Here is a 17,734-nt window from a genome sequence, read left to right as displayed (position 1 = left end):
TTTAACTGCATGCTTGTTGCATCAGATCAACTTTGCTGAGCTACCGAGTTCCATTACACACACGCACAAAAGTACAGTATCACCTCATAAAACACTTCCAAGCTTCATCATCTGAGTAAAGATATGACAAGGCTGTTTATCAGTAGGTAATAAGACAGATAATTTAACTGTACAAGCTCTAATTGGTCTAATTCACTAACTGACCTCTCACCACTTGATTCACTAGTACAATTGAGCTCTGATAAAGCCTTTAATTGTAAATTGCACACAGCTGTGAGCTGCTTCTCACGCTGGCACAAAAACACTATCATCGACTGTTTCATCTCTGCGACCTGCTAATTTGGAGCATATGTAACTGTTTTTAATGCTGAAGGCTTGACATACCACAAACAGCAGATGTTGCAGCTGCCCCTGAGACGCTTTATTTAATTCAATTACGTCTTTTGGAGATATGTAAAAAAGCTAGGCGAGATGAGAGAGGGCAGGAGAATGTTAAAAATGGAGCCCCTGGTTGAGGCCCAGGTGGCTCGATAGGCAAATGATTGGGTGAATGTCTAAATGATCTTTTTAATTGAGTAGACTGACGGCTAATCAGGGTCATGAAGTGTTATCACACTGATGAGCTGAGTGGAGCCCTGGGCTGCTCTGCAATTAATGCTGCTTTTGTGAAAGGAGAAAAAAGGAAGATAATGTATACCATCTGGCAATTGTTTATGATAAAAGCAGCAGTTTGCTACAAATTCAAGTTAAATGCTATTCATAACATTATTTCTTCTGCTGCTGTGGAGGGCAAGGACATAGAGCCCAGGCCTTTGTCTGACTTTCTCATTCTCTTTCAACAAGCAAAACATTCATTTGCTTCCACGTGTGTTATTATTAATTACTTGCCTGCTTGCTAATGTATGGCCCAAATGATGCTCTCTTTGAAATGCCTTGAATAAGTCCAGCAATCTAGATTTTGGATGCTTGATGCCAAAGCATCCAATGAGATAAAAACGAGGCTAAGGTCTCAACTTCTAGCTAAAAGCTAGAGAAAAAAAGTTAGTTATTTTGTCAGTGGTGGGTACCAATCCCCATGCCCCCTGCCCTGATTCATTTTAAGGAGATTTAACTTTTTAAAGACACACTTAAAGGTTCAGGAAAAAAAAGCATGTTTTGGTAAGGAGGGGAAAACTGAAGTTGATGAATGTCTATGTGAAGGAGTTTCACTGGGCCTAAGAAGGTTTGGTTTTACAAAAGTAAAAAACAAAAGTCAGGGGTATTTTGGGGACTTGGTTTTCTAGCAAGGTAAGGAGAAGTAGACAGGTACTTGTGATAGCATAACACTGAGCTAACCGTCCCTATAAGTAGAATATTATTCTACGACTAGATAGAAGGACATGACAAGTGGAAAAAAAAATAATCCTGCCAATTCTTCTTAGGTTTTAAACCAGTTGGGAGCTGGAAATAACACTGCTGGGGCACTCCTTAAAGAGGACAACCAGCAGTCAAGTCAAGGAAAATTTAACAATATATAGTGTCACTTTTGACAAGAAGATGAAGTCGTGGCTTAAAACTTAGATATTAAGAGCTTATTTATTGCTTACAGATTAGTTCTGAAAATCAGGTCGTTCCAATTCCTGGCTGTGTCATGAATATATTGCACATCCTTGAGAGAGTCACTTAACTTGTACATGCTTCATCTAACAGAGAATCTAACCCAATATTTTTTTTAAACCAGCACTCAAGTCAAAGTTGATCCAAATTAACAAATATCTGTTATGACTCCTTCTTAAAACTTGAAGAGCTAGAAATAGAGACTGTCTCTCTGCCATAAAAGTTGGAAAGAACTGGACTTTGTAAGGTTTCTTTAATTCTTGGGGTGCTGAAAGCACATTTTGTGTATCAGTTCTTTTACTGTGTTTTATACCTTTTTACCTTGTGACTGGATTTAAGCATCACACATATCTTCAAAGCAAGATATTACTGGACAGTATTCTAGTAAAAGGAGGAATAGCATCAAAGGCAAAGCATCGGCCTCAAGCTTAGATCTTAAGAGTTTTTGTCTTAACCTCTTCTTAGTTTTTCAGTTCTGTGGACTACTGGATGAATATGCCAATTATTACCTGTGATCACTTGTTATTTTCTGTCCTTACTAACTACTGTGTACTGAAGATTAAATATCAGTAGCGTTTACAGACACCATGTGTTTGCAACATAGAGAAGGATGTGCTGCTTTAAGGATTTCACTCAGCAACTCTCATGCTCAAATCATGCTTTGAGTCAAACTTCTAGCTATGATTAACAGGCCTATGCTATAAATATACACTGCAGACTCCTTAGCAATTTCCTACCTTCTCCCTACTCTTCCAGGTACTCTGACGTTCACAAGTGCCTGGGAGACTGTTTTCTCTTCCCAGAGAAGTTTTACAAGGTTCTTTAAATTTTCTTGCTCTAAACCAGGAGAAAAACAAGAAACAAAATGCAACAAAACAAACAAAAACCCCAGTAAGAATTCAAAAGAAGGGAAGGGAACTCTGAATTATAAATACGAGTTGAAATGGTTCTACAATGCTTCATGAAATAAAGGCACATTGAATGTTGATCTGTCCCCAGGCTCAGGTCATGGATTAAAATACCCTAAATGGGCCAGGTGATGAGTGGGTCTGTGTTTCTATTGCTCACTGATCAGAAATCCTTGCCTTATCAAAAAAGCTACATGCCATCTTGGGAAAAAAAGCTTCAATTTCAAGGAACAAGTATATTCTGAGAAAAACATTCTTAAGAAATTTCCCAACTGTATCTCTTCCACAACAGCTGTTCACCAGGCCACTGTATCATCATGGTAGTGAGAGACAGAAAAGGGTTTCTTTACTGAACAACTGAGGTAGAATATTACCCTACTTTATGTTTTAATAAGGGCAGAAAAACAAAATACTAGGAAAGAATGGGTGAGTTTTGTAGAGAAGTGCCTGCTGAGGGTGTTTTGAGAGTACAGGAAGTTATCAGATATTGTAGCAGGCAGTAACTCTTATTAAGACTATGGAGTCAGACAGAAATGTTGCTACTAACACCATGCTTTAGAGGACAGCTTAAAATAATACTCAAGATAGTCTTTGTGGCACTTTGAAATCATGACATTAAGCTCTGAATTATGGATGAATGCTTCTTTATTTTAGTTTAATAAAGGTATCCCACTCTTTCTCTCAGACTAGTATTAGACACAATAAAAAAGAAACAGTCTTTCCAAGATTTAATATGCTATTTGAGTTCTCTTCTGTGATCACAGTTTCTATTCTCTTTCTCATTTTTTAGCTACAGACTAATGTAAAATCTTCACACATAAAAAAGAATTTGTAGTGACACTTCTATTTATTTTTGGAAGAGTTTAGGACTCCTATATTTTATATACTTATAATGAGACTGCATATGAATTCTATTTTTTTAATTTAATTACGATGTGAATTTTTTTCAGGATGACTGAGACTACATGAATAGCAGAACTTTCATTTCGATGATTGGACCTAAAAACAGTATCATTTTAAGTGAACTAGGTAATTTGTTTCGGTTCAGAAAGAGAAAGAAAATATAAAGTAACTCTATGTCGGCAGTCTGAGAAGTCCTCTGGAAGTGTAAACCTGAATTAAAGGCCATGAATCCAGGAATATTTGAATACTTTATAGGACTATTCCAACAGAAGAGATTAAGGGAGAACTATCTAAAAATATACTCTCCCAAATATTTGGTTCACAGTCCTATCTCCATGCAAATAAAGAGAAGGAAGAAATCCTCCTTCCTTTGTCTCAGCTCTATGACAAATATTTGGACTCTTGGACACTAAAAACTTCTACCATTTAAAAAAAAAATAGGTACTTTCTCTTACTAGGAACAATATGACATTGTTATCTTAAAAGTGAGCTTAAGATACTGTTCTGCCATATAGACTCACCTTTACCATGCTACAATGTCTGTTAGAGAGGAGTGCAAAAAATCTCATCTGAGGAATTAAATCACTATGCACTTTATCAGTAAAATTATGGATACAGATTTACATGATTTTAGCATTTCACTGAAACATCAACAACCATTTAAGTAGCTCCTAACATCCTTTCTTGGAAGGAAAGTACCTTAAACTTTTATAAAAATTGTCACAATGACTTACACCCTCTTTGAAGTAGAAATGGATCTGAAAAGTAATGCTGCTTTGCCTTCAGTTCAGAATTCAATATAGAGTCCATTCTCCTCCTTCCACAGAACTTCTGTACTTTGCATGCGGCTGGGGGAGAGATCAGGATATAATTTAAAACTGACAGAACTGTCCCATGTGTCCATAAAATCCACTGCTGCTGCCCAAGGACGGGAGGAAAAAAAATCTTCTGGGAAGGACCATTCTTTCAGTTCCAGTGTTACCAACAGCTACATGACCTTCCTGAGCAGTGGTTCAGCCAGAATTTGAATCCTAAAACTATTTCCACATTAGGCTATAGGCAGTGCCAGAGCATTACATGAGCGAGGCATTTCAGCTCCATCATAATTTTACCCAAGGGACTGAATTCCAGAGGCACAGCAATATATGTGTGAAAACCTGGTAATACAATACCTTCCCTAGATAAAAGCACAGGCAGAGAAATATAAGGTAGGCTTGCACTGCTACGCCTCTGAACATAATAAGACTTTGGCTATGTTTTCTTCCAAATTGACCCAGAAATGCAAGCATTCAAAGTGAATAGTTATGCTAAATGGTGAGGAAATCTTTACACAAAGTGTTTTCATTCATCTAACTTCTGTGAATTATATTCTGGAAATGCCTCTGTCCCCCTGTTTAGTGTAAACACCTAACTTATGCCTACCTTAGGTTTTTAACAAGGATGTTATTCAGAACAACTACATTAGACTGCATGAATATTTCCCATGGGGTCAAAATCCAAAAGACAACTTTAAAAACTTTGGTTGCTAAGACTGTATATTCATCAAATGAATTTTAATTACACGGAGTAAGGCAAATTATATTTTGTAATGCAGTGTACAATCCTAAAATAAATCTGTGAATGAAAATATCCAAATGCAAACACAGGTTGATGTAACTCAGAACATCCTAATTGCTCTTGGAAACAGGAGTCTCATAAAGTACGTATAAACTGTGTCATCTTGACAAAGAGCACCCCTGCATCCTGGAGTTTTCTACAGAGTTTGTTTTAAGTTTATGCTAAAATAAAAACGAACTATTTTCAAGGCCACAACAGACAGTTAGATGTCTAACTCCAGGCAAAGTCAACACCTGAGACAGTACATTGTACTAAAACATTGGGAAGATTTCCAAAGACTCTAAAAAGAGATAGGCAGAATTCAACCACTGATAGATAAGTGCAGTTTTGTAACCCATGTAAGACAATTCAAGATTGTTCTTCTGCCAAAAAGGCTATTCCTGACTTCCCACCACCTCATGACCATATATTTTATTGTATCTTTCTTGAACTGGAATGAAGGAAAGCACAAACTTTTTACTATTTTTGTAGGATTATTTTTCTCTTTGTCTGAGGTAAAGAGAAGAATGAGTATGTGGAGGAAGGCAGAAGTTGAACAGCACAGAAAAGGTGCAAATTGTAGTGACAACTTACATTTAGAGATCAAAATTCCTATGCCACTTCAGACTAGTTAGCTCTTCAGAGGCACTGTTAAGTATATATTAGATATATAAATTAGATAATAAGCAAATATAGTATCTGTTAGATATACTTGAAGCTTTCTAGCTATTTTAAGACAATACAGACACAGCTATGTAAATACTTGGAATTTAATCCTTAGAAATACATATTCTCAACAGAGACATATGGCATTTGCTAAAATTCAAAGCAAATGTGTTTTCCAAATCACTTAGACCCAAATCAATGGAGAAAACCAAAAAAACCTACCCCATAGTTATTAAAAATTTCCTTTTGATTTTTTACCTTATTCTGCAAGGCATGACAATACTCAGATTATTGTCTTACAGGACATCTCTCTCATAATCTTACCAATTAAGTTGAAAAGTAAAACTTATTATTTTCAAAACAAGCATATTCATTTTCAGTTCAAACTGTCCTAAATTTTTATTTCTTTCAATAATAATTTTAAAGGTATATTTCACAGGGGAAAAAAAACAAACTGAAGAAATATTTTTAAAAATAAGTTTTTTTAACTCCAAACAGCATTTTTGCTTCCCCACACTTCTTATTCAGAACTGCAAGTTCACCAGAGCAAAAGAACAGCCTCTTTTCCCACAAAACTTCAGCCTAAGGACATTTGTATAGAATACAGTATTTCAAACAATTTCAAACACAGTTCAGACCTTTCAGTGACAGGCTGAGAAAATTAGGATTGTTCAGGCTGGAGAACAGAAGGTTGCACAGAGACCTCATAGCAACCTCCCAGTATCTGAAGTGGAAGCCAGAAAAGGACTTTTCTCCAGGAACTGTAGCGATAGGACAAAGAGTAATGTGTACAAACTGAAAAAGGGAAAATTTAGTTATATAGGAACATTTCACAAAAATTTATATTAATAATTTTGCTATTAGGAAGAAATTCTTTATTGAGAGGGTCCTGAGGCACTGGGAAAGGCTGCCCAGAGAGGTTGTGGATGCTCCAACCCTGGCAGTGTTCAAACCAGGGTGGATAAGGCCATGAGCAGCCTGGTCTAGTGGGAGGTGTCCCTGCTCCTGGCAGGGGGCACTAGGACTAGATGATCTGTAAGGTACCTTAACATTCTATGAACCTACCATGATTCTAAAAAGGCAACCAAATTTTAAGGAGTTTTCTTAAAAAAATAAATGGTCACAAGTCTTCGTTCCCTGAAGAAAGTGTGTATGTTTAATTGACTGCTGCTTCAAGTGCCTCTGTCCTGCCTAATTTTAAACCTAAAACTCCATTTCATATACCTTAAATGAAGCTCAGATAAAGATAACTTTCTCCTAACTTACTAGACAGCCTGGGAAATGTTTATTAATAACGACTAGGAATTAAATTTTTATGTAAAAACCATTACAGTGTCTAAATAGAATATATCCACTGCTAAAAAAATTGCAATATAGCTTTTATAAGCAACTTATATTTTCAGAAAGAAGTGGGAAGAAAGCAAAAAAGGTTTGTTTCTGGTTTATCATGATGTACAAGATCCCCAGTGATACCTGTTCTCTTTCCAAGAAGGCAGGCATTGGATTATAGCAACAGAGCAGTATCAACCCAGTCTGATTCTCCTTGAAAAACGAGTATTATAAAGATCTCTGGGAATACAGTTTTCATGATTCACTTCCAGAAGGGACACTGCTGGAGATTACACAAGGTGAGGTTCAGCAGCATTCACTGTACAGGCACCAACATTTGCAGAGGGGTAATCAAGCCCAGAGCCTGTTCTTGTACTGTGGTGTTTCTTGGCCAGGAGAAACCACAAAATACCCACACTCACACATGGATTTGTTTCCAGACCACAGAAGTTGAAATAGCATTTAGAAAATACTTTGAAGGAAAACAAGTGAACTTCTAATGATAAACAACTTCTGTGAGACTCTCTATATTTATTCCACTCAGGGTCTACCACCCTGCAAAGGTCACAGTGGGAGCCCAGCTCTGCTCGGTGCCTCCAACAACAGCTCAGCAAGGTTTTGGCTGGCCTCCCTCCCTCTGCCCTTAGTCATCCTGCAGGCTGGGGAGGCATGGTCTGCATGGTGAAGGAGCAAGCTCATGCTAATGAACCCTCCTTATCATGCAGCTCCTGTGCCTAATTCATCAGGTACTTTGGAGAGAGCCACCAGCTCATCAGCAGCCACACGGGGAATGTTTTAGCTCAAGGCTGGTGTATGCTCTCTTTTGGTGCACCACTGTGGTTAAAGAGACTGAGTAGATAAGTATATGTTGATAGATTAAATGTTACGAGCACCTCACCTTACTTACTGCTTACTGGACTCTTTTCCCAATATTAACAAAATTAAAGCAAAACAAAGTGAAAGCGAAAACAAACAAACAAAAACAACAAAGAGATTTGAAATAATTCCAAGTCCTGAGTAGAATACTTTTAGGAAAAATATTGACTCTTTATATATTTTTTTTTTCAATGCATTTAAGACAATGAGAGATATCCCAAACCCTTTCTTACGTTTCTGAAAGGTTTTGAGTACACTATCATTGTGATTGCATATGCAGATATCCAATACCTTCTACCTATCCTATTCTTCTTTCTACCCAGTACCTGCCAGTTTGCTGTCTGCTATGCCTTCCTCTGGGTTTTTTTGTAAGGAAATTCTCACCATCAGCAACAGGCTGGGGGTGCCGCCAAATGCAGATACATGTGCACATAGACACAGAAAGAACAAATTTTCCCTCAGTTCTCCTTCACTTATTGGCTTTAGACCTTGCACAGCACTATAGTACAGTAGCCCTTGAATCTTCACATTCAATTTTGGAGGTTTAAACTCTTCATTTGGTGATTCAGTCTCTTTCCTCTCAGGAATAGAAAAATTTAGTATGTGTTCTCTGGAAAAATAAAAGATGTTAAAGCACAAATGGGCAATCTAATCTGACTGGGAGTGAAAACAATCTCTGCCTAGAAAAAAAAATAAAAATTATACCAGTTCTATGTCTTGCAGATTCTTCAATGACTCTTTGAACTGCCGTAAGAAACTTTGGATTTACATTTGGCTTTTGCAGTTCAACAAAAGCCTTATTTAAAAAAAAAAAAGTGAATAAAACCAAGCCTAAATTTGCAAAATAATATCTCTGTCCTGCAAAAGAAAGAACCACACCCAGCCCTCACAATACAACATCAACTTTACCTGTAAGCATTGCATTAGGTATTTGATTCTTTACTTCTTCTTGAAATGGTCATATTCCTTAATAGATTAATATACCCTTTGTTGCTGTTGTGGCTTTCTAGCACAGTATGGCCACAGCTTTTCTGGGGAGCAGCTTAAGGATGCACACTTCTGTCAGGGTGCAGAGCAACCTCTGATGTTCATACTTTAGCTGTTTAGCACTGATGGACGAGGGAAGTTTCAAGGTCAAAAATACTCCTAGCTTGCTGTCCCTCCTCAGTAGGAAAGTGGATTTGTAAAGTGCTTATCCTAAGATGGACAGGAGTTTTTGAACCTGCCAGTCCTGTTTGTGTATGTAAGGTAATTATACATAACCATGTACGTGTATGCGTGATTTATGACTTCCTATGTGAAAATATTTTTACTCCTTTCTGGCAGTGCAATAATTTCAAGTTTTCAGTTTGCTAAAGCACCCGAGGACCAACCTTACAGAGAATCAGATCCCACTGCTGAGCCATGATCCAACTTGGGTTTCTAAAGACGGATGATGTGAACAGGGATATTCACTGTCCTTGCAGAAATTCACTCAGGCTACTTTGGGGTCCTGGTATCCAACCTGACCTGCCTGCTTTTTCCACTTATTGAGCAGTGTCTGACCTTTCACTGGTCTGAAATCTACTGGGAAGGCATGACGATTTAATTGATAGCTTTGCAAAGTTTCCCTGAAGTCAAAGGAACAAGACCCTCTGGTTAGCTCTAGATGTCTGAAATAAAAACCAAAAATACATACTCACAGTTCTTTGAAAACTGAAGATTCATAGTCCAGTTTTCATTTTGGAGGGTTTTGGATTTGGGGCACTAAAAACCCAAGTGGTTTTCAAACCACTATTTGTACAAAATTAAACAACTGGTTTCTGTCAGATTTTAATTGTAATCCTTCTTTATTGTTCAGCAGGACCTAGTAACTATTGATTTATAAGAATTTTGTTTGTTGTCTTTGTTTCACTGCAAAGTTTACGTTATGCTGTGTTGTCTGTAGTTTAAAAACCTTGGTCATAACTATAAATGCAGGAATCTTCAGGAAGGTATTTCTGAAGAAGTACAAGAATATAAGGCCCTAAAAAGAAAATCTTTTACTAGGTTTATATCTCATAGGCCTCTCTCAATATGGTCTTTAAAACCTGAAATAACTTCATATAAATTTATCTGCAGAACATCCAAGCAGAAGCACAACTGTTTGCAAAAGTTGAGGAAAAGCATTTAAGTCTACTTGGCATCATTTCAGCTCTTTATAAATCTATTACACAAAAAAAATCTTAGCTCCAGGGAGCTAAGCTATTGTACCTGAACTGGAAGGTCTGACCCAGATATGGATTGTACCTATTATGTAGAGACCATCAATTGACAAACATTTGAAAGTGTTCAGAGTACCAACACGAATAATATAAAAAAGAAATCCATTGGCACAAAAACATGTCATAAAACACCTGAGATACAACAAAGAAGCTAGTGCTTGTTCTTTGTGAACAGACATTTTCAAGTGTTTTACAGTTTTTAGTTTGTTTTGTTAACAAGTTTAGTAGAATTTAAAAAACCTCAAAAAACACCTGGTTCTTAGAAAAGTGCTTCTTTTAAAGAAAATCTTAAAAGTTATGCAATGATTCTGGGCATGTGATCTGGGATTGTGAACACCCACAGCACTCACAAGAATTTGGGGGAGAGGGATAAAGAGGATTTCTTTATTCTTTTTAAGTAATTCAGCTTGAGTGCATTTCAGACAATGGTGCCCTGTGGAAACCAGATCTACAGGAAAATTAGACAGAGTGTCAAGGAGATCTTGGAGATGTGAGCTAAGGAGGAAGAACCAATGTTCTTTGACAATCAGATTTGGAAAATGGAGATCAACCTGCAAGCGAAGTTAACTGATATTTTTTTTTACATGTGCAAATCAGAAGCTCACATCATTATCAGAATCCACATGCTCTGATCCCCATGCCCAAAATAAACCAGGTGTTCTGCTTCATACATGGACCTATTGTTAGTGCTGCAGTCCTTGTGCTTACTTTGAACTTTGTGCATCAGCCGGGGTCATACTAAAATGAAACATTCTTCTTCATTTCTTTCAATTCAGGATGGAGTTAAATGAATCAGGGGAGTTTTTCCATTGATTTCTGTAGGATTGTGTTTAATACCTAAAACACCCCAGATTTTTTGTTGTGGTGTATAAAGCAACTTAAGGTAAAAAATACCCCTTTTTGATGATACTAGAGCCATTCTTTAAAATAATAGAAGACAACTAAAATTCTCTGAATTTTCTCCTGTGTAGCATCCTTGGCTGCAGTCTAGAGCAGAGCAAGAGCTGTGTGCTTTCTATGCGAGTGCAATATCCAGTACTACAAATGTTCAGCTTAGAACTGTCAAGCCACACATAAAATATTGATACCTCACATTGGCAGGGTTAATACAGTGTTATTTTAATTGCAAACACACTGTGGGTGATTAGTCAAACTTGGTGTGTCTTGAATTCTAAGATAAAAATGCCTTCTGGCTGGACCTCCTATGCAATTAGCACTATGACCCTCATGTGCTCTTCTCTGTTATTAATATGATTGGTCTAATATGAGTATTAGACATCATTCATTAACCTGTTGTGAACCATCTTAAAAACCATCTCTGAATAATAGACTACATTCCTTTTTCTAAATCCATTTACAAGTAAGGAAAGTGAAAAGGATGAAGACAAGCTTTCGTTATTACATTGACTGGTATAGTGTTAAGCAATATGTACTGTATGAAATTATGAAAGAGAAAATTAAATAACAGGGCATATCTGGCTTATTAGTAATGGATGATCAGGTGCTCATTCTGTTGAATTTCCACTCTGTTCAGAAGATGAATGTACACGCCAGAACAGAAATATTTTAACTGACCCTGTCTGAAGATAAACTAATGCACATCTGGAAGTTCACTGTTTTGCCAGCTTCTTTCTTTCTTTCTTTCTTTCTTTCTTTCTTTCTTTCTTTCTTTCTTTCTTTCTTTCTTTCTTTCTTTCTTTCTTTCTTTCTTTCTTCTTTCTTTCTTTCTTTCTTTCTTTCTTTCTTTCTTTCTTTCTTTCTTTCTTTCTTTCTTTCTTTCTTTCTTTCTTTCTTTCTTTCTTTCTTTCTTTCTTTCTTTCTTTCTTTCTTTCTTTCTTTCTTTCTTTCTTTCTTTCTTTCTTTCTTTCTTTCTTTCTTTCTTTCTTTCTTTCTTTCTTTCTTTCTTTCTTTCTTTCTCTTTCTTTCTTTCTTTCTTTCTTTTCTTTCTTTCTTTCTTTCTTCCTTCCTTCCTTCCTTCCTTCCTTCCTTCCTTCCTTCCTTCCTTCCTTCCTTCCTTCCTTCCTTCCTTCCTTCCTTCCTTCCTTCTTCCTCCTCCTTTCCTTTCCTTTCCTTTCCTTTCCTTTCCTTTCCTTTCCTTTCCTTTCCTTTCCTTTCCTTTCCTTTCCTTTCCTTTCCTTTCCTTTCCTTTCCTTTCCTTTCCTTTCCTTTCCTTTCCTTTCCTTTCCTTTCCTTTCCTTTCCTTTCCTTTCCTTTCCTTTCCTTTCCTTTCCTTTCCTTTCCTTTCCTTTCCTTTCCTTTCCTTTCCTTTCCTTTCCCTACATACTATTTATTAAAAAATTGGAGTTTATTATTAGCAGCAAATGAAAGGGAAAGAAGAGGACAATATTTTGGAATGGAAGTGCTCTCTTCTGTGTGGACAGGTATTCAGTTAAGAGAAATTAAGTACTCCACTGGCTTCAATGTAGTTATATATTTTACATCAGCTGAGGAAAAAAGGCCAGCAAAAAGAATATTATCTACAATAAGCAAAACTGGATTGCTAACAGGAAATGATTATACCTTAGAAAAGTTTCCTGGGTCACTATTTTACCTAATAGCACTCTGAACTGAGTATTGCTGTTTTGTTCCTACGTGAAAGCTTGGCCATTTCAAATTTTTCACCCATCTTATATGCCTGGTCCTATCAGTGTTCCTGGCTTATGATGTGTGAGGCACCCTTTTTCTGCTCTGCAGACAAGGTCACACCTGTGGCAAGGTGTCTGCCTAAGAAGGGTGTTGAGATTTACTTTATCTGATGGGTAAGACAAGCTCCATCACAGAGGAAAAGATTTAAAGCACTGCCAGAAGCAGAGAGGGTAAGATGAAGAATGTTGCCTGGTCTCTGCACTTCACTAGGATCACATCCGATTTTTGCAACACTCCACATACTCCCTTCTACTTGATGGGCAAGGCGTCAGCTCTGCTCTCTTCTGCTTTTGTCGTCACTATGAGAGCCTGGGATACTGCCCTGCAAATGTGTGAGGTGCAGGTAGGACAGAAGCAGAAGGATTCTCTTAGAGGTCCAGGTCATAATCCCTGAGGCTTGGCAGGATGTACAAGTGAAATAATCTTCCTTTAAAGAAGTCAGTGTCCACGTTTCATACCCTATATTTGTTTGGAGTGGGGTTCTGAGGGGAGTCCCCATTAATATATGACTGAATTTTATATGTTTATAATAGGATTAAGCCTTCCTCAGTGAATATATAATTATTCTAGATATTCCTATTGGAAGGGGTAAGAGGCAGAAGATTTGCTGTTTTTTCTGTCTGAAGTCTAGCGTCCTATTTGTTAAGGTATCAACTTTTAAACCAAATTCCTGAATTACTTGAAATGTAGTTCAGTGATTTCTTTTGACAAGTGGGTATGAAATACTTGTTAAAGAACTGTTTGTTGTTACCAAATGAATATTGTGCTATTTTCACAGAGATTTCCAGGGCCTCTTAGAAAGTCATACCTAATGCCTAAATTAAACATTGAATCACATGACTTCAGTAGAAGACAGCTACTAATAACATAATTCTTACTGATCTGCTAACAACCTGGAGATCAGCTCAATTGTTAGGAATTCTAGCAATACCAAAATTACCACTGTGTTGAATTATTAATGGTTTGTATCAAAGAATGAACTTAAATTGCTTTGGTCTTGTATAAAAATTCCTCTGATCTTTGGCAATCATTATTTATTTACAGCTCCCATACGTTCTCCCTCTTTCACAAAGAAGTAGGGTTTCTTAAGTATGGCCAGGAGGCACTGGATTTTCATATGTAGTACTGTCTCTCAGTTAGAAAGACTGCTGGCTTGAAGGTTCAGCAGCCAGCTTTTCCGTGTGAAAGGCAGGTTATCTAAACATTTTCTTCCCCTGAGAGAGATATTCATAATATTTATTCTAAAATACAAATATTAGGGCTCTTTGCTACATGTAAATTATCCTTAGGTATAGTAAATACAGTTCAGGTTAAAATAAAATCAGGGCATAGCAACAGCTAGTGTTTACATTTATAAAAAGTACATGTGGAGATTATTGCAGGAAAGTGTTCCTGAATTTATTAAATAGCCTCCTTTTTAGTTGGATAAAGAACATTTTAACATTTGGACTTGAAACCAAGTTGGCTGTAACTGTATAATGTGGCTTCTATAGAGTATCCCTCTGTTTAATGGGGACTTCTTCCCCTATGTTGGTTCATTTTGCAGAAGGCAGATTAATACCAAATGTCCTGATTTATAAATTACACAGGACTGGATATTTAATTTTTTTTCTTTAAATTCAGCTTCGATCTATCAACTAACATCTTGACAATCCTTTAGAGTCAAAGAGAGATAAGATCACCCATTTGTCACTATTACTTGTCTGTGTCAGACGTATAATTACTTGAAGCATCTGGTCAGATACAATGAAAATGGAACAGAGAAATAAAGGACATATTTGAGATATCACTGCAGTTTGTACTTAAAACTGCAACACAATTTCAAATGGTGCATAACACTGCTTTAAAGAGAAAGGCATGCAGAATAAGCCCCTAAATTTTTGTTTTTGAAAATAATTGATGCCATTCGAACTGATGTTCTGTTGATAATCTGTTAACGTTCACAACATATACATAGAATTGATTTTCTTCAGAATAGATGATATAGCAAAGGTTCCAAGTAAAATGCCTTTCAAATTTTCTTACAGCAGTTCTCAGTTCTGTCAGGTTTTATTTAAAACTACTTCTACATAAACAAATTAAAGGAATATGATTTGTAATTGCTATTCCTTTTACTCTCTAGAGATCAAACTAGCTGGGAGTGGACTATAAATTCTCAAATTGTGCTTACTAGTTTTATAAGGTTTAACTGAAGATGAACTAAGATTGTTAACAGGGTTTGATAGTTCCAGCACCATGAAAGGGAGAAGCATTAGGAGGCTCACCAGCTACTTATTTAATGTATGCCACTATCAGAGCAGAGGAATATAAAACAGCACCAGATTCATCCTTTTCCTCAAATGCTTATTCCTACATTAAAGTTCTACTTTCCCTCTATGGCAGATATTCCTACCGAGTTCCACACTCAAACAGGAGGTGGTCTTAATTACAACCTCTATAGCAGTGTCCCTGGCCGGCTTATTATTACTCTATAGAACTCTTTGGGAATACATATCAACTATAAACACAGTATTTGCTCTCTCTCTGAAACAATCTTGCCTATGATAAGTCAGCCCTGAAAGGGTTCACCTGGTTCTTGGAGCAGAAATCCACTTCTCCAAATATATGTTCCACTGAATCACCAAATCCTGGCACAGACATACAGGAAAGGCACGTCATTAACAGTAAAAGGCACTGCCTGCTGATAACTCCAGATAACCCATAGCATGCATCTCTATAACCTACTCTAATCGTGAAGTTCTTTCCAAAATGCTCAGTGCTAACCCAGTGTTATTACAACCGAAGTAGAGGCAATTAAATTTCCATTGCAAAGAAAATATGAACGAAGCTGAACACTCTTGTAAAAAAACACACCGTTCAGATGGGGAAAGCAGCTTTGAATAGCTGAGAACTCTGTCAAATCAAAATCAGTTCTCATCAGACCACTCCAAGGTACTTCTCTTTGCAATAACATAATGCATTTCAATTTCTGTCACTATCTGTTTTCCATGCTTAGACAAACAATGCTACATGATTACTTTATATCTCTAAAGACAGTGATTTTTCCCTCAAACTGTCCCAAATAAAATCTAGCAACGCTAAGTGTATATAATAACACAATTAAAATGAAGTACTAAACAAAGTAAACAGCAAGGATGTAGGGAGATTACATCTAAAAACATCTCCTTTAAGTGAAAGACTTCAGAATGTTAAGAGTTAAAACCAAGGTTAGAATGAAAGCACTTTTGAAGTGTTATCTGCAATGGTTATTGCACTGTTCTACCATTCTCAATTGCAAACTCTCTTATACAGTTCCCTATATTAAAGTTGCTATATATATATTTAAATCCTTTTATTCATATATGCAAAAGGTAAAAAATTGGGTTTTTTAAAAATCCTTACAGTAGTATGACCTTCATAAAGGTAGCTCCCTCAGATGCTGAAAGAAAATAGACCACCTCTGTCTATTTATTAAAATATGCAGATAAGTTCACGGATTTTTTTCCTTTGTTCCCAAGAAATACATTTTTTAATATGCTGTTATATGATTCCATGCAAACAAGCATATTTTATTTTATTTTACAATATGCAAATATGCTGCATTTATCAGAAGGCAATCCTCATCAAGCTTTCTTTCTTTTTGGGAAAATTAAAACATATTTTTCAGCTAACTGTGCAATATTATTGCATCTAATACGATTTTAGCTGAGGGAAAACAATGAATATAAGTTTAGGTGAAAGATTTTGAAAAATGGCCCCTCTCATATTCAGTACAACACTTTGTTTAACAATTGAGGAAAGTACTCCTTTTAACTGAGAATGATATCAAATCTTCTCTGTCCCTCAATTAAGGATAACCTTGCTCACAGTTGTTATTTAAACAGTGCATGCGTTTGAGGTATTGGATCAATTTCATACGTGATGAAATATTAGATGTCTGGAAATCACTACAACACATGAAAACCCCACTAACTGGCATTATGGGAAAAGCAATCATGATGCAACTCCCCACTCACCCCAAAAATGTTGTAATTTTTTATAATTTCTCAGACATCACTCGTACAATCAATCTCTTGTAGGATACTTTGCACTTGGATGGTGGTGAATTGTAGTGGACTGTCATTTCTCTCTGAAGTAAAAGTTGTCATCCTTTCTGAAACACAGAGAATTTTTTGTTATTGTTTTATATGGGTACACCAATATTTGACTATAAAATAACATATTCACATCGGCATACAAGAGATTATGTGAAGTTAGTCAAGTATCCATGACAGCAAAGGAGCTGGCATGAAGATCATGATGAGGAAATAATCTTAAATCTCAGTTCTGTGAGCCAGCCGTCTTAATTTTTGCCAATCTGAGAACAAATATTTCAGAACTGGTTCATAATACATGCTTTAGTCTGACCTCAGTTATGACCAATTTATACCAGGCTAATTGTGGGAAAACTCTGCACTATATCTTTTTCAGCCTTACCCCAAAGGATATCCTTTAAGATTATCTTTGCATCATGGTGCATTTGCCATCACCATATTACTGTCATCCCATTTTGCTGAAATAAGTTATAAGTACAGTCTTGCATTCTTAGACTTTTTCTCTGAAATGTAGGAACTGATAGTGTTTTTCTTATTTTTCCTTGAACTGGCCCAAGTAGAGTAAAATCAGCATTTAAAATCTTTTCACTGAGGAAAATTAGCAAACAAAATTTCCAGTTTTTTAATGAATAGATTAGCAATACAGCAAGCTGAGTCCTGGAAGCTCACCAAACATAAAGGAGTCTTATTTTCCCCCAGATGTCTTTTCTCTGGTGAATTTTTTTGTACTTTAGTACATAAGTGCACAGGAGTGCACTTTGAGACCATCAAATAGAGATTCAGTAGTCACTGGTTATTTCTGGTAAGTTATAATCTCGATATAGAATAAGACCATCAAATGACTTCTGCATTAGAACAATCACAACTGTCCGAATTTATTGAAGACCTATTACAGGAA

General features: G+C 36.5%; 1 long non-coding RNA gene across 1 annotated transcript in view; it reads right to left on the bottom strand.

Annotated features, from left to right (window-relative positions):
* Window positions 1-16,892, bottom strand: part of LOC106864764 (uncharacterized) — a 48,030-nt gene extending 31,138 nt beyond the window's left edge. Inside the window, exons 1-3 of the long non-coding RNA XR_015802715.1 lie at window positions 16,759-16,892; window positions 4,142-4,255; window positions 2,334-2,433 (exon numbers count right to left, since the gene is read on the bottom strand). This is a non-coding gene — a long non-coding RNA (uncharacterized LOC106864764). The remainder of the gene's footprint in view (window positions 1-2,333; window positions 2,434-4,141; window positions 4,256-16,758) is intronic.
* Between the last annotated feature and the right edge of the window lie 842 nt (window positions 16,893-17,734).

The sequence above is a fragment of the Sturnus vulgaris genome, chromosome 1, assembly GCF_052056855.1.
Source record: "Sturnus vulgaris isolate bStuVul1 chromosome 1, bStuVul1.hap1, whole genome shotgun sequence".
Lineage (NCBI taxonomy): Eukaryota > Metazoa > Chordata > Aves > Passeriformes > Sturnidae > Sturnus > Sturnus vulgaris.
Note: the sequence above shows the minus strand (reverse complement) of the source record. Positions and strands in the feature narration are given on the sequence as shown.